The 15,165-nt window shown below is 46.0% G+C and overlaps 1 protein-coding gene across 1 annotated transcript in view; it reads right to left on the bottom strand.

Moving 5' to 3' along the window:
- Positions 1 to 15,165, bottom strand: part of GLO1 (glyoxalase I) — a 158,132-nt gene that overhangs the window by 40,645 nt on the left and 102,322 nt on the right. The gene's annotated exons all lie outside the window — the stretch shown is intronic.

Below are 15,165 nucleotides of genomic sequence, written 5' to 3'. Positions count from 1 at the left end.
GTTCTAATATATGCAATCTTTGCAACAACACATTCCTTACAAACGGCACCAGTCGTTGTGCTCCAATACTTAAAACCCTCCACTGATTAGTTATCACGTAAGCAAGACTGGAGAAGATCACCAGACCATTAAAAAAGAAAAAGGTAATCAAGTGCAAGAATCTCAAACAGAATCTTCAAAACAAACACTGGATAATCACAGAGTAAGAAGTAACACATTCATTGAATTGGAAAACCCTAACATCAACCAGCGAGGTGAGGCTCCCCAGTCTCACCCCTCCCTACGCCATCACACCTAAAAGTTTAGCACAAGTGTGGAAAGTATTATAAGAGTAAACAAGTAATCCGGGTGAGCCTCTGTTCAGGGAGGAGGGTGGGCCGCAGAATACCAATGCTGGAGAACTGTAGTTACAGTTAAGTAATGTTTTCCTACTCCAACACTGTCGGTTTCATAGAGCACATGCTCGAATCAGAGTAGAGAGCAGTATTCATAAATCATAGATTCGTGCATTTGTTTAATTGAATTGGACCCCTCCTGAGGCGATAAGCCGGGAGGTAAACTGCTGCTGAATTTGTGTGTTAACCTGCTGAATACGAGCGTGTGTTAATTGTAATTTTATACGGCGATTTTTAAATCCTATTTTTCATTTACTTGCACATACCCTGGTAATCTACCCTCGTTAATCCCTTTCCCAGCACTTTGACGGTTACCGCCGATCTTAGGGCTGTGTACTCGAGTCCAAGGGAAAATATTCCCAACGGCAGACATCTTGGGTGGGAGGCGGCAGCTTTGACAGCGCTCTAGCCATCCCTACATAAGGAAACGGATGCTCTCCGCGTTAGCGGACACGCTTGGCGGACGTGCCTCATTCAGCGCCGGAGTCACGCCAGAGTCAGCACGTCCGCGCCTCCGACGAGCCCCAGGGCTAAGGCTCAAACTTCACTACCCCCCAAGGACCAGCAGCAGGTACCATCTGTGGGAGACATACATAAACTTAAGTCTGCACCCATATTCATAAAATATACCTCTGAGCATTTGCAGCCCTTGAGACCCCCAAGACAACCTTCCTGCAGTCTTTTGGAGTTAGGCAGGGAGAAAGTTGCATGCCAAAGTTGCATACTTTCCATAAATCCTGTAGGGACGAAAGCTACGGAGGATAGAGCTAGTAAGAAACATCCTAATTATGAATCAAAATCATTCTCATTCCTCAGCCTGAACGGTCGTTCCCTACCCAAGCACAAGACTGAGATATTTAATTTACTACTAGACGAGGCACCAGACGCCATGCTCATAACAGAAACGTGGCTTCAGGAAAGCTCCGGACCGGATATTGCCGTGGCTCTCCCGGACTCATACGCCATTATGAGACTAGACCGGAAAAATAAGTTAGGTGGAGGAATAGCAATTATTTTTTTAAAAGTTTACAACTGTGAATTCAACAGACTCCCATGTTCCAGTTGTGAAGGTCCTATTTTCAAACTCATACTCGCCCCGAATTACACCTTTTCAGGAGCGCTTATCTATCGACCACCAGGCGCGCATTCAAACTGGTTGACAAGCATGTCAGAACTTATTGGCCCCTTAGTAATGAAAACTGCCAATTTCACAATCATTGGTGATATGAACCTGCATTTGGATAAAGGGGACTGTATAACTGCCACTGAATTTATAGCTGATCTAGCGTCCCTCAACCTGATTCTGAAAAACTCTGGACCTACGCATATTGCCGGTCACTTGTTGGATCCTATTTTTTCCAACATCAATGACATCGCCACTTTTCCTGCCCTGTCAGACCATTTTCCTATCAAATTCTCACTTCAAGTACAACTGTCGAATAAGGACAAAATATCGGCTCCAACCCAATTCGCTAGGAAGTGGAAAAAACTAGACATTGACATTCTTAACACTTTTTTGGAAGTACATCTACCCTGCACCAAGTCAATGGTTCAAAATCTATCGACATTAGTTCAAAAATGGCTCATGACAGCCATTGATACATGTTTGCCTAAAATGAAGTTAAAAGGTAACAATCACCGCCCCCCCCTGCTCCGTGGTTTAACGAGATATTAAAGCAAGAAAAAAACAGATGTAAAAACGCTGAGCGTCAGTGGAGGAAGACCTATTCTCCAGAAGCAAAGAAAGAATATAAAATAAAATTAACAAACCATCAAACGATGTGTAGTAAAGCTAAAGCTGAATTTGTATGTACCAAAATTACATAGGCCCTAAATCAATCTAAAACACTCTTTAAAATAGTGAAAGAGCTGGCTGGCTCAAATACCACACAAACCCCGCCAGACCTTAATAAAACACAGTGTGACCAATTGGCTACCTTCTTTGTAAATAAAGTTGATAAAATATATCAGGGCATTGAACAAACACAAAATGAACAAAATAAGGCAAACATGACTGTCCCTAATATCTTATCTGATAGACTGAGCAATCATACTGACACACTAGGCCCTAGCGCCTGTGATATTCCTCCCGTCACATTAGAAAACTGGCCTATGCTTAACACCGATATCGTCTTTGAGCTACTCAATACTATCAAATCGGGTTCGCCCAAAGACCCTTTGCCATGCTCAGTCTTAAAACAACTTAACAGGGGAGCTATGGCCATCATCACCGACCTTTTAAACGCATCCCTTCAGGAAGAATATGTACCAGACGAATGGAAACACGCAATGATTCATCCGCTGCTAAAGAAAGCAGGTGCTGACCCTAATCTGCCCTCTAATTTCCGGCCAATCTCCCTCCTGCCCATTTTTGCAAAAATACTGGAGAAACATGTTGATCGGTCCCTTACCGAATTTATAACTACACATGACCTGCTACCCCCCCATCAATCAGGTTTTCGCTCAGGCTTCTCTACTGAGACTACCTTGCTAGTTGTAACAGAGAGCATCCGTGCCATGTTGGACAGAGGAGAAACGGTGCCACTTGTGCTTCTCGACCTTAGTGCCGCATTCGATAAGGTGTCACATGCGGTACTTATGCGGACACTCTATTCCATAGGCATTCGAGGTGCAGCCATCAATTGGATTAAACCATTGTTGGACACTCGCACATTCCAAGTTCTCTCAATCTGCTTGCTCAGACACCCTGACTTTCAAACACGGAGTACCGCAGGGTTCGATTTTGAGCCCGCTACTCTTTAACTTATACATGAGCCCGCTTGCTAAAGTAGTGGAAGAGACTGGATTGCAAATGTTTTCCTATGCTGACGATTCTCAGCTTCTCTTCTCTCTTTCCTCTGCGGAAAGTGACAATCCTTCCACCTTAAAACTAGGATTGGGAAAGATTGCAGGGTGGAAGATCGAAAACTTTCTTAAACTGAACGGTGATAAGACCGAGTTAATTGTCCTGGGAAAAAATAAAGAACTGTGGGGAACCCCAACATTGGCCATCTGAAATGGGCACTCCCCCGGTTCCGGCTACGCAGGCCCGAAATGTAGGTGTCATTGTTGATGACTCCCTGAACATGCACCAGCAAGCTGTGAAGACATCGGCCACTTGCTTCGCAATATTAAAATGGCTCAAAAAGATCTGCTGGATGCTACCCGAATTCACTAAGAAAACTGTCATCAACGCCTTAATAACATCGAGGCTAGACTTTGGCAATGTGCTATATTTGGGGGCAAAAAAGGCAACGATCCGCAGATTGCAGACAGTGCAAAACGCGGCGGCGAGACGGTTATGGAAAATCCCTATTTCCTCATCAACCTCCAAATATTTTCGGGAGTTACACTGGTTGAGAATAGAGAACCGGATTAAATTTAAATCCCTGTGCTTTATTCATAAGATCTCCACTAAAAATGCCCCTAAGTACTTACAAAAGCTAGTCCGTCCCTATCATCCCTCCCGGACTCTTCGATCTGCAACAGCTAACCACTTTGTGATCCCCAAAATAAAATTATCACGCATGGGTGGAAAATCCTTTGCATTTCTTGGACCTTCACTATGGAATGCTATGCCCCACGCAATACGTAATGAGGTGAGTTATATGAAATTCAGAAAAGCCTTAAAAACCTGGCTGTTTAACATCTGAAAATGCCTTGTCCTGTAACATACCACTGAATCACTAGCGCCGGGAAACCCTTTGCTGGGTAGCTGTTGGGCTATATAAGTGAAATAAATAAAATAAATAGATAGAATATCTATGTAGACAGATTTGCTTTCGCCCCTGTTGCATCCATTATGGTCCCTAGAAACTGAATTCTCCATATTGGTTTGAAGGAGGATTTATCGCTGTGGAGTGCGAGCCCTAGCCTGCTGAAGAGTTCGTTTAATATAGACCGAAAGTGAGTTTTTGCAGCGTCTAGAGATGAATCTTTGACCATTCAGTCGTCCAGCTACGGAGAGACACCTGGTGTCCAAGAGGTCAAAGATGGGCTGCCACTGAGGCGATACACTTTATATTCTTCAAGTGGATCTGAGGGGTAAGGAGAGTACACGGAATTGGTTATGGAGATCCGCTACTTCAAATCTGAGAATATTTTGATGTTTGGTGTGCATGGGTATATGAAGAGCTGAATAGCTGTGATCCAGAGATGCCAAATGCTAGCTTTTCACAAGTAGCTGCAGCACCTATTGTAAAGTCACCAATGCGAATGTTTGCTTTCTGAGGAAGAGACTGAGCCGCCACAAGTCCAGAATGGGAGGTACTTTGTGAGCCACTGCCTGGCTGTCACTGTTGGCTGGGGTCTCCTGCTGCCGCCGAAGCTCTAAATCACCTGAGCTCGGCTGCAGTGCCTGGGGAGACCGGCCCGGGGGAACTACAATCCCCAGCGTCCTTTGCGGCAGGAAGCCGCTCTGACCCGCGCCAGGAGGCGCATAAATTCAAGGCTACCGCCGGTGGAGCGGGGGACATACCTGCATCAGCCCGGAGCCCTGCTCGTTGTTGGGGGGAATTTGGGAGGCACTTCGTGAACCACTGCCTGGCCGTCACTGTTGGCTGGGGTCTCCTGCTGCCGCCGAAGCGCTAGATCACCTGAGCTCGGCCGTAGTGCCTGGGGAGACAAGCCCGGGGAACTACAATCCCCAGCGTCCTTTGCGGCAGGAAGCCGCTCTGACCCGCGCCAGGAGGCGCATAAATTCAAGGCTTCCCCCCTCGTCACGGAATCGTGCGCGGGTCGGCGCCAGGAGAAGCCCGGGACAAGGGCTGGGCCATCAAAGGCCAGAAGAGGCCGGGACGGGGCACCCCCCTTTCGATTTTGAACTGCGGAAGGAAGTAAAACAAAGACAAAAGGTACAGATACTCATTGACATTCCCCAGTTTATTACAGGTCCCTCCAGAGCGTCACCATAGTTGAACTTTTCCCTGGTGGTCGATTTTGAACCAGTTTTAACTTATATAAGCCATTTCGCTATGACCCGCAAGGAGGATACCAGAAATACTCCCTCCCAGAGTGACTTGCTTAAGGGAACGATGGACTATTTCATTAAGAGGGCAACTCTCCCCATTTCCAGTGAACTAGAGAGAATAGAACGATCCCCCGTCATGGATTGTCCTTCCAGTATATGTTCTCTCGCACAGACTGCCGATGCAGCACCAGATTTATCACTGCTGGAGGAACTAAATAAATTATGCAAATCCACGTACGCCCCTGTGGAATCAGGAATTGTGCAAATTAGTTCCCCTATTTGCACTATTGCAACCATTAGTCCCCAGCCCTGTAGACAATCCCAACTAACTGAAAGCTCCCAGGGTACTCCCCTTTTTGCACGACCAAAGTTAAATTTCAAATCTATAGTGTCACCACAGGTCTCCTCTGCTAAAAGGAAGAGCGATGGGGTTAAACAAATGGGGAGTCAGGCAAAGCAACAAAAACTAAACCCAAATCCCCCACTGCCCAACACTCCCAGCACTGCCACCCCTAAAGCACCTATTCCGGCTTCTTTATTGGCCTCGATCGAAAACATGTTGAAAACATTAATATCTCCCCTGATTGAAAAAATGATCAGCTTAGGGGATAGGCTCACGGGTGTTGAGAAAGCGATTAAGGCCAACTCGCCACTCATAAAAACTCTGGCAGGACCCTCTCAACCACAGCGCCCAGCCTCCACAGAAATGCCTCAAACCACCATACAAAGTAAGACCACCCTTAACCAATTAGTAACCCCACAAAAGATAACTTTAAACTCCTCGAAAGCAGGTCCAACAGCACGGAGCTCTTACTCTAGAGTAGGGCTGAACAAAGCATCTATAATACATAAGGGGTTAGCGGCTAACAGTGAGAATATGCCATATAAAACCAATTTCCTACATTTGCCACCGGAGGCCGCTCCTTTTGTGTGCGTCCTCTCGGGAGTACCAGAACTCACTAAGGGGAAAAACGAAAGACAACAGGACCTAAGAAATAAGGTCATGTTCTGGCTAACTAAAAATAGACCTCTGCCATCCAACATCGATGGTACTATACTAAGTGTTAGAAGGGTGGGCTGGCTAGGACTTCTTCCAAAAGACATTGCAGGCGATTTGGTACTTGTAAAATTCAGGAGTAAATACGTCATCCCACATCTTCAATCACAGCAGCCACAAATAGGAGATGGTCCTATATCTACCTGGAGCCTAAGTGAATTCTACTGCAGAACATTATATGTCCCGTCCCCATGTCAAAAAGCACAGAGTAATTACCTGACGGGTAGAAGTGGTTTTGTATCGAGTGGTTACATCATCCCCACTTTTAATCAATTTGACCCACTCTCGGGTCTAACTCTGATGGATTAAAATGTATGGACAGAGACACTATCCATATGGGAATTTTAAAAAGCAATGAATTAAACTTTTTCTGTAGTAATAATTCTTTTATCACTTTGTTTTTTCACAGTCTGTGACTATGGAATTACACTTTTTATTGAAATCTTCGGTCATTTTATTTTTCCTGTGAATGTAATATTACGCGTCATGCTTTTATGGTTATATTTCTAACCGAATAAAGTACTTTGAATTGAATTGATAGAATGTGGAGTAAAAGTTCTTGTTCTGATATTCTTCTAAAGCTGGCTCTATAGCTCTGTTATGCAGCAATCAGAGAATCTGTGCTTTGGAACAGGGGTAGGTACCTACACTTGAATTTGGGCAGAGGTGCAGTCTAAGGGCGCTATAAACAATTACATAACGTGCCAAAACTAAATGACATCTGTCACCCATTTCGCTGTGGTAACATTCCACATGTTGTAAAACAGGTTCTATCACCTACGTGGAAGGAGTGCCTGAAGATGAATGGGGCGGAAGCCGGTGCCTGAATATCACCAATGGCGCTGTGAATTTTGGACTGCCCTCCTTTTCTGCATTTGGCTGGAGGCTTATTTTAAGCCTGGACCACTGGTGGTCTGTATGGTTGTTACTACTAATATGATGTATACTACTGGCGGTAAGGTTGTGACTGATTTAGCGGATATCTGAAGGGGTGATCGGGTCCATGGTAGGGTTGCCCTCTTCCTCTAGCTCCTGGAAAGGATGAAGCCATCTCTTCTGTAAAGCTGTGCGAAATGGCTATATCAGAATCTGCTTCGATGGTCTGCAGCGCATCGCCCGCGTGATTCTCCCCCCCCAAAAAAGGACTTGCCGTCAAAAAGAATGACTATATTTCAATTTTGTACCTCAAGTCTAAAAAGGTCGCAAGTAACCAGGCTGTTCTTAAGAGAGCAGCACCCGCTATCAGTCAGAAGCCCAGATTTGGTACGTCAATCATAGAATCAAACTCCGCAGACTCTCTCCTTCATGAATCATTCTTTATTTCTTGGTTTTGTCTTCCGGAAGGAGGTACAGTTACAGGAGCTAGGTCTTTCCACATCTGGCAACATCCAGAACTGCCAGAGTACTGGCTGCTCTAATCGACACTGATGCCATAGAGTAAATGGATGCCATCTTGCTGAAGGCATCCATTCCATCCGCTGGCACTGTACACGGTGTTATAAATTTCTTGCACTTCTCTGCACGGCGGGAATGCAAGAGTCTGCCATGGAGTGCCAGCATATTATCTGGTTATCAGTGGAGGTGCTGCAGTGAATCTTGGATAATAATCTGCCATCATAAGGTGCAGGCCCTTAATGATGGTTCCAGGCACTCATCACAGGAAGTCCTCAATACTCCTCATAGACCGTTTCATACGGGTCATAGTGGTGATCGTACTGTGCACACTCATCTACCCACTTCTGTTCCAGATAACAGGTCACTTGGATGGTAAGATTCAAGTTTACTCTTCTTTCCAATGTGTAGCAGATTTGAAAGCAGAGCACAATCCAGCGGATCCTCTCTGGCAAACCCCACAAAAACTGATCGTACACCTAATTTTCTTGGGTTCGATTGATGTACAAAGGGAGCGCTCTTTTGGGGTCCATGCGATAGAGTCTCTCACTCTGAGAAGGGTGAGGTAAAGCGTAGAACACCCTCAAGGTGATGGTTTGACGGACGTGGAACGGCGTCACAACTACAGTAGAAAGGAAGCCATAGTTTACAGAACCAGTTGATCAGGGAAGAGGTAGTGTATGGTGGAAGAACAAACAGAGCCTCAAGTTCACTCACACGTATTCCAGAAGTGATGGCAGTCAGGAATACATTCAAATGGAGTACACATTAAATGAGTAAGGTTTAGATTGAGGTCTCATTCGGCAATCACCAATCAAGAAGGGGGAAAGAAAAGCTAGGTGTCGTAGCTCTTTCAAGAAGCTCATCACAGCTGGTGATTTAAGCAAAGTGGGCTGATCAGACAACCGTAAATATGCAGAGAGGGCTGAAGAACCCTTATCTGAGCCCAGAGCAAAGCCTTGCCAGGCAAAACGGAACAAATAAACATATGACAGTTTGGCCTGGATTGGGGGGGGATTAAAGGTGCCACACTAAACCACAAATGTGTCCAACAGTAGGAATATGCAGCTTTCATACCTGGCTGCCAAGATGAAATCAACTACCTCCATGGAAGGTCGAAGGTGTTCAACTGTCGCTGCTCAATCGCGCTACATGAAGGTGGAGGTTGCAGAGGCCAGGGTGGAGAACCCGACCCACTTCTGCAAGAGCAGATCCTCCTGGAGAAACCGCATGATTGGAGGGCAGATGCTCAAGCCCAGAGTTCCGCTTACCATACTCTCTGTGCCCAGTCCGGAAGAACTAGGATGATTTGGCTCTGGTCTATCTGATCTTCTTGAGAACTAGGGGTAGGAGTGGTATCGGCTGAAAGGTATACAAGAGTTCTGAGGTCCACTCAAAGAGGAACGAATTTCCAAGCAAGAGACCCCTTGCAAACTCCAACGACCAGAAGTTCTGACGTTGCGCATTCTCAGCAATAGCAAACAATTGAGCCAAGGTTCTCTCCATTACTGGAAGAGACCTTGCACCACCTCTGGGTCTAACTGCCACTTGTGACCTGCTGATGGCAGAGTTAATCTGCCCTGGCATTCAATGAGCCCACCAAGTGGTTTGCCACCAGGAAGATACATTCACAGGCCTTTCCAGAGATATAAGGCCTCCAGGCACAGGGTCTGTGACCCCACCCTTCCATGTCTGTTGCAGTACCACATGGCAGTGGTGTGGTCTGAGCACCAGTGCCAGGCACCCCTTCATAGATGACAAAAAAGGCTTTCAGGCCAAGAGGCTGGCCCTCCGTTACAGGAGGTTGATATTTTGAACCAGGACTCTGTTGGAGACCAGAGGCCTCTGATCGGCATCTTTCCCAGGTGGCGACCCCAGCCCAGAGGTGACGCATCTGTGAACACGGTCTGCTCTGGGTTGGCAATGAAGAGGGGGGTCTGCTTCTGACCCAATTGCAGTCCAGTAGCCACCGTTGAAGATCTTTCGCAGTCTTCTTCGAAATCTAGGGCTTTAGATCCCACTGCAAAGCCCACATATACCTTGAGCAGCAGGATGCAGGAGGCCATCAGTCCCAGCAGCCTCAAAGTTGTCCTCACTGAAACCCAGGTCCGAAGCGGATGGATAGAGATCATAGTCTCAATGTCCTAGACTCTTTCCTGGAGGAAAAGCTCAAAATCTAACAATGTCCAGAATCGTTCAAATGAAAGGGAGTCTGGGAAGGAGTCAGCTGTGACTTTAGCAACTTTATAGTGAACCCCAACCATGTCAGGAGGTTCCCCTTAGTCTGGAGATGGCTGACGAATGGCTGAGGTGAGCGGCTATCAACAGCCAGTTATTGAGGTGGGGGAAAGACCAGCACCCCTGACCTCCGAAGAGGTGATGCCACCAGTGCCACCACTTTTGTGAACACCGAGGGGCGCTGATGAGACCAAAAGGTGGGGGGGTTAGGGAGGTGGGCAAGCCGAACAGAAAATGCTCCTCTTCCACTATGGAACAGGAATATGGAAATAGGTGTCCTGCAGTTCCAGCTCCACCATCCAGTCTCTAGGGTCAAGGTCAGACAACACCTGGGCCAGGGTGAGGAGTTTCTCTTTCTAGAGGAAGGTGTTGAGGTGCAGGTCTAGAATAGGTTGAAGACCATCGTCATTCTTGGGCACTTGAAAGTAATGGCAATAACAATCAGGTCCTACCTCTGGCACCAGCACCCTCTCGACAGCCCCTTTGGTCAAAAGGAATTGCAAACTGCCAGAAAATGGAGATGGTCCTTCGCCAGTCACTAGGTGGATGGTGGAAGGTGCGGCAGGGAACAAAGTAAGGGTAAGTCATAACCTTTGCAAACAATCTGTAGAACCCCCTGTCCGATGTGATGGCTTGCAAACCCAGATAGAATCAGTGGATTCTGCATCCCACTTGATGGCTGTGACCCTGCAAGGGTACACTAAACGGAGGTGAGGAGGGAGGGGTACAGGGGAGAAGAAGGACAGAGTAGCATCCTGACTTTGCCGCAGGGGCAATGGGCACCACAGCCTCTTACACAAAACTGCAAGGTTCTCTGATGGGAAGGGACAGGCTAGTGGTAAAGAATGCCTCATCCAAGGCCACGAAAGGAATAGCAATTGTTGCTTCTGGCGGGTCTTTGTAGAAAGGGCTAGGACGTGAGCAGTAGTCCTATTCTCCTTGCAACGTTCAATGGCGGAATCAGCCTTATCCCAGAACAAGTGCATCCCATCGAACAGCATGCACATCAGGGAGAACTGGATGTAGCCCATGAGCCCAATCGATCGTAGCTATGTGTGGCAACCAATGGCCACACTGGTTCCTAGAACCCACCCAACAGAGACAGTGGTGTCCAAGCCACAATGAACTTGGCCTCCTCACAAATGTACTGAATCGCCTGTGATAGAAGAGGGTGAAGGTGTTCTGGAACACCAGGGAGGACTTGTGCCACAGAGTTCCAAAGGGCATAAGTATAACGGACTGGCAAAACAGGAAGCATTAATTGACCCAAGGGCCAAACTTCTCTCCACCCTATCAGGGATCTTAGTATGGAAATTGTTGGGATTTGGAAGCTTGCACCATGAGACTCTCTGGAGAGGGGTACTGCATCAAAAAGACCAGGAGGCCAGGTCATCTGAAGCAGGATGATGGCGCCTGGCATTTTGCAGGTTAATTAGAGTACTAGTACAAGGATTTTAGCCCAGGCCGCTAGGAGGGTATCCATCAGGTTCTCGTTAGAAGGAAGGAAGGAAAGGCTCAGAAGCAGTCTGGCCAGGCTGCAGGACTTCGTCCGGGACGTTTGTTTCCACCTTCATGGTGGGGAGGTGGAGGTCAACAACTTCTGCCACCCTACGCATAACCATGGCAAAGGAGGCAGATTCTTCTGTGGCCGGGTCAGGAGGAGAGAAAAGGGCTGTCTCTGGGGTAGTAGCTACCCCACTAGCTTCTTGCATGTCCTCATACCAATGGGCATTGGCATATAGCTGAGCATACTCATCACCCTAGTCAATTATTATCAGAGTCCATTCCAAAAAGGAAGTGTAAAGAATGTTTCTAGTCTTACAGTACAGTGAGTGCAGAAACCCTTTTAGGATGTAAAATCTTATCTACTTTACACATGTAATTTTGTGATTTTATGTGGACTTCTTCGGAGTGTCATAAACATAAATAAAATAAACTGATTCAATTGCGACATTCGACTGGCGTTTGAAAGGACAATAGGGCCACTTCTTCGGGCAGTGAAGTCGGCGTCAACGTACCTAGGATGAGCATGAGCAAGGGCACAGGGGGCGTAGTCGGGCCTGGAGCAGAGGACAGAAGTGGTACAAAGGGTCCAAGTGGCGCTTAGGGCGACCCCGCTGGCAGCAATACAGGTGGAGGGTCTCTCAGCACCTTGGTCAGTAGCGAACCAAAAAAAAACAGAGCATAGCCAGGCAGAACTATTCCATCTTGTATCGCATGGCTGAAGGCCCCGGAAACTTTGGTTGTGCTGGAATGAGCTGTGGAATCGGCTCAAATCCTCAGACTACAGGTAGCGGAAACAGAAACAGAACTGTTGGTGCCAACCACGCGCTTCGTCAGGAGAGTGGGAATGGTGTGAAGGAGAGAAACTCCTCTTTGACTTCTTATGTTTTTTTCTGCTTACAGGACAAACGGAGCATGATTAAGGCCGGCCTCTAAAGCTGCTTCATCGACTCGGCATTGGAAGAGGGACTAGGATCAAGCCTTGGAACGGGACTTGGTGTGTTCTAGCACGGAGTCTTCCTGTGCTTGACGACGTAGAGTTTCGCCTCGCGTTCCGTTAAGGCATTTGTGTTCATTGACGTGTAGCCTCTGAAGGTCTTGCAGTTGTAGCTACATCAGATGTCTGTGGCAGATCCCAGACAGGTTTGCCTGAGTCATCTGTTTGCCTCAGTCCTTACAGGGTTTAAAACCTCTTCTTCGAGGGAACCATCCCTTGTACACTGTTGAGAATTTTGAGAACTGCGTCTGGAGGAGTGAAAATAAAGGAACTGATGCCAGTGTGCTGGAGTGGTGCCCATATAGGCTCTGCACGTCACTTCCGGGAAAATTGAATCAGTGTGTCACCTTCTGCCGTGTAGAAGTACTATAGAAAAGTTTGTGTGCAATCCAACGCCTGGCGAATATTCAGAAGGTGAGGAATCTGCGGCAAGGAGTCTATCATAAACAGAAATACTTCTTTGTTAACAAAAAAAACAAACAAAAAAAAACAAACAAAAAAAAAAAAAAAAAAAAAAAAAAAAGAAGACGAGCTACTCATAAATCTTGCCAAATAAATAAAACAAGACAAAACTCTATAGCGTCTTTCATGCTATAATGTATGGGATTCTGTAATCCATGTATAAAACGGCAGTCACTAATTTCCATATATTCGGCGACTTGTGAGGCACCAAGTCATCAATTATAAAGAATAGATATCCGAACTCAACAGTAGAGTTCTGATGTCAATGCCTGCTGCACAAGCCAGCAGCCAAGGTGAAAGACAGGTCAGTTCACGGAGCATATCTAAAGCAACAAAAGGAACATTGCTTTTATTTCTCTGCTCTATTTTAATAGCTTACAATGACAAGCAGAGACATTTTTTTATTTTTGGCACTCCTTAGATACAGAAAATCTGGACTCTTTCTGCATGTTTCCACACGTTCTGAGCTACTGCGCTTTTTTTAACTGACTGGTATTGAACAGTTTCTAATATCTGTTTGTAGCAAATATTGAACAGGTTTTTGATGCGTTTCATTTTGCACTAGAGGTTTCATCTTTAGTTTTCATGTTTGCAAACATGCTTGCTTTTCCATTCGATTCCATCATTGGTGTTTCGAAGTGGGTTGTGGGAACTGTGATGGTGTGAGCATGTATTATATGGGATAAGGTGCCCTCTGTCGTACAGAAGGGTATACATTGCAAGCCACCTCGGAGTTCCTCTATATGGTTAAGGAACTGATCGGTGACTTGCAATAGGCTTGTTATGCAAGTTAAACCATAAGCAGTGATTTATGTAATCTCTTACATAAATCAATGTTTATGATTTAACTCATTTTTATTGCAGTGAATACACTAATAGCCCACAAATATCCCCATTCAGACTAGCGGACAGAACAGTTGATATCCAACAGACACTACAGGGCGTATCTTTCTCACAGAGTATAGCGTAAACCTTTTACAAACATACTTTGTCTGCCTCCAATTGAGAAAACGAATCATCCTTGCCACAGGATTCTACCCAAAATCGGACAGGATGAGCCAGAGAGGTACAGATGTTAAGCCCATTCGGTTCTTTTCTAATGCACAGGAATTCTCGCTCTCTTCAAAGCAGTATTGCACAAACCAGGAAAAATAAGACAAAGAGGTCATCTTATGTGACATTTCCCACTTTTATTACGTCTCATAGAAATCTGTCTCTTCCATCAGGGGAACCCAATACTGCCATTACAGCTCCACCGGTCTCAGAGCTTCCCATGGAATCTGTGCTCTCTCCTGTAGGCAGAGGGTCTCCTTCCCCAACACTAACTAAGAATGGACCCAACAATAAGCCAGTCTCAGCTTGTAGGTCGTTGGGTTGTAATCATGGAGGCAGCCCTAGAATCCTTAATGTGGCACCAGGACATATCCAGCACCTCATTTGTGTTGTGTAAACTAAGCACATTTCCATCACGCCAAGAAGTATTTAACGGATGATTATATATTATCTACGTTACGTGAACTCTGTAACTTGTAATGAAATTTTACATTACGCAGTTTTACCTCATTTACAGCCACATGAGGCTAGTTCATACAGAAAGGGTCTCTAAAAGACAATTCCATGTAATCTTACAACAAAATGTGATTTTGAATGCCCCTACTTTTCACTCCATCTGCCTTAAATGCTTTTTCACACAATCCTTACCAGACAATCAAATGAACCCAGTCTTTATTCATACACCCTCACGCACAGACTCTTTCCACCAACCATGCCTCCTCCTCACTTCTTAAAGTGTTAAGCCTGCTGCTAGCACATTTTTGGCAGATATGAGCACACTTCCCCCTAAACTCCTGAAACAAAGTTGTGGTTTGTCTGGATTCTCACAAGGGGAAGTAACCCATAAGGGGGTAAGGAAAGGAAGGGGGATACCCGCCCTTCGTGTAAAAGAAAAGCATGTGTACGTGATGAAAATAAGGTAGTCATTCTTCGTATCTTTTGAATTTCAGTGTCTTGGCTGAGGCTGGGCGTGGTGATGCATCAAAGCTTCCCAACAACCCTCAAACTCATCCCCCTTGACCCAGGTGGGGCCCATAGCACCGCGAGTCACACACACATACCACACTGCCCCTGAATCAGTGAAAAGGAAGGCGAGCTG

This window comes from Lissotriton vulgaris, chromosome 6 (genome assembly GCF_964263255.1).
Source record: "Lissotriton vulgaris chromosome 6, aLisVul1.2, whole genome shotgun sequence".
NCBI classification, from domain to species: Eukaryota; Metazoa; Chordata; class Amphibia; order Caudata; family Salamandridae; genus Lissotriton; species Lissotriton vulgaris.
This window is presented reverse-complemented; position numbering and strand designations above follow the sequence as displayed.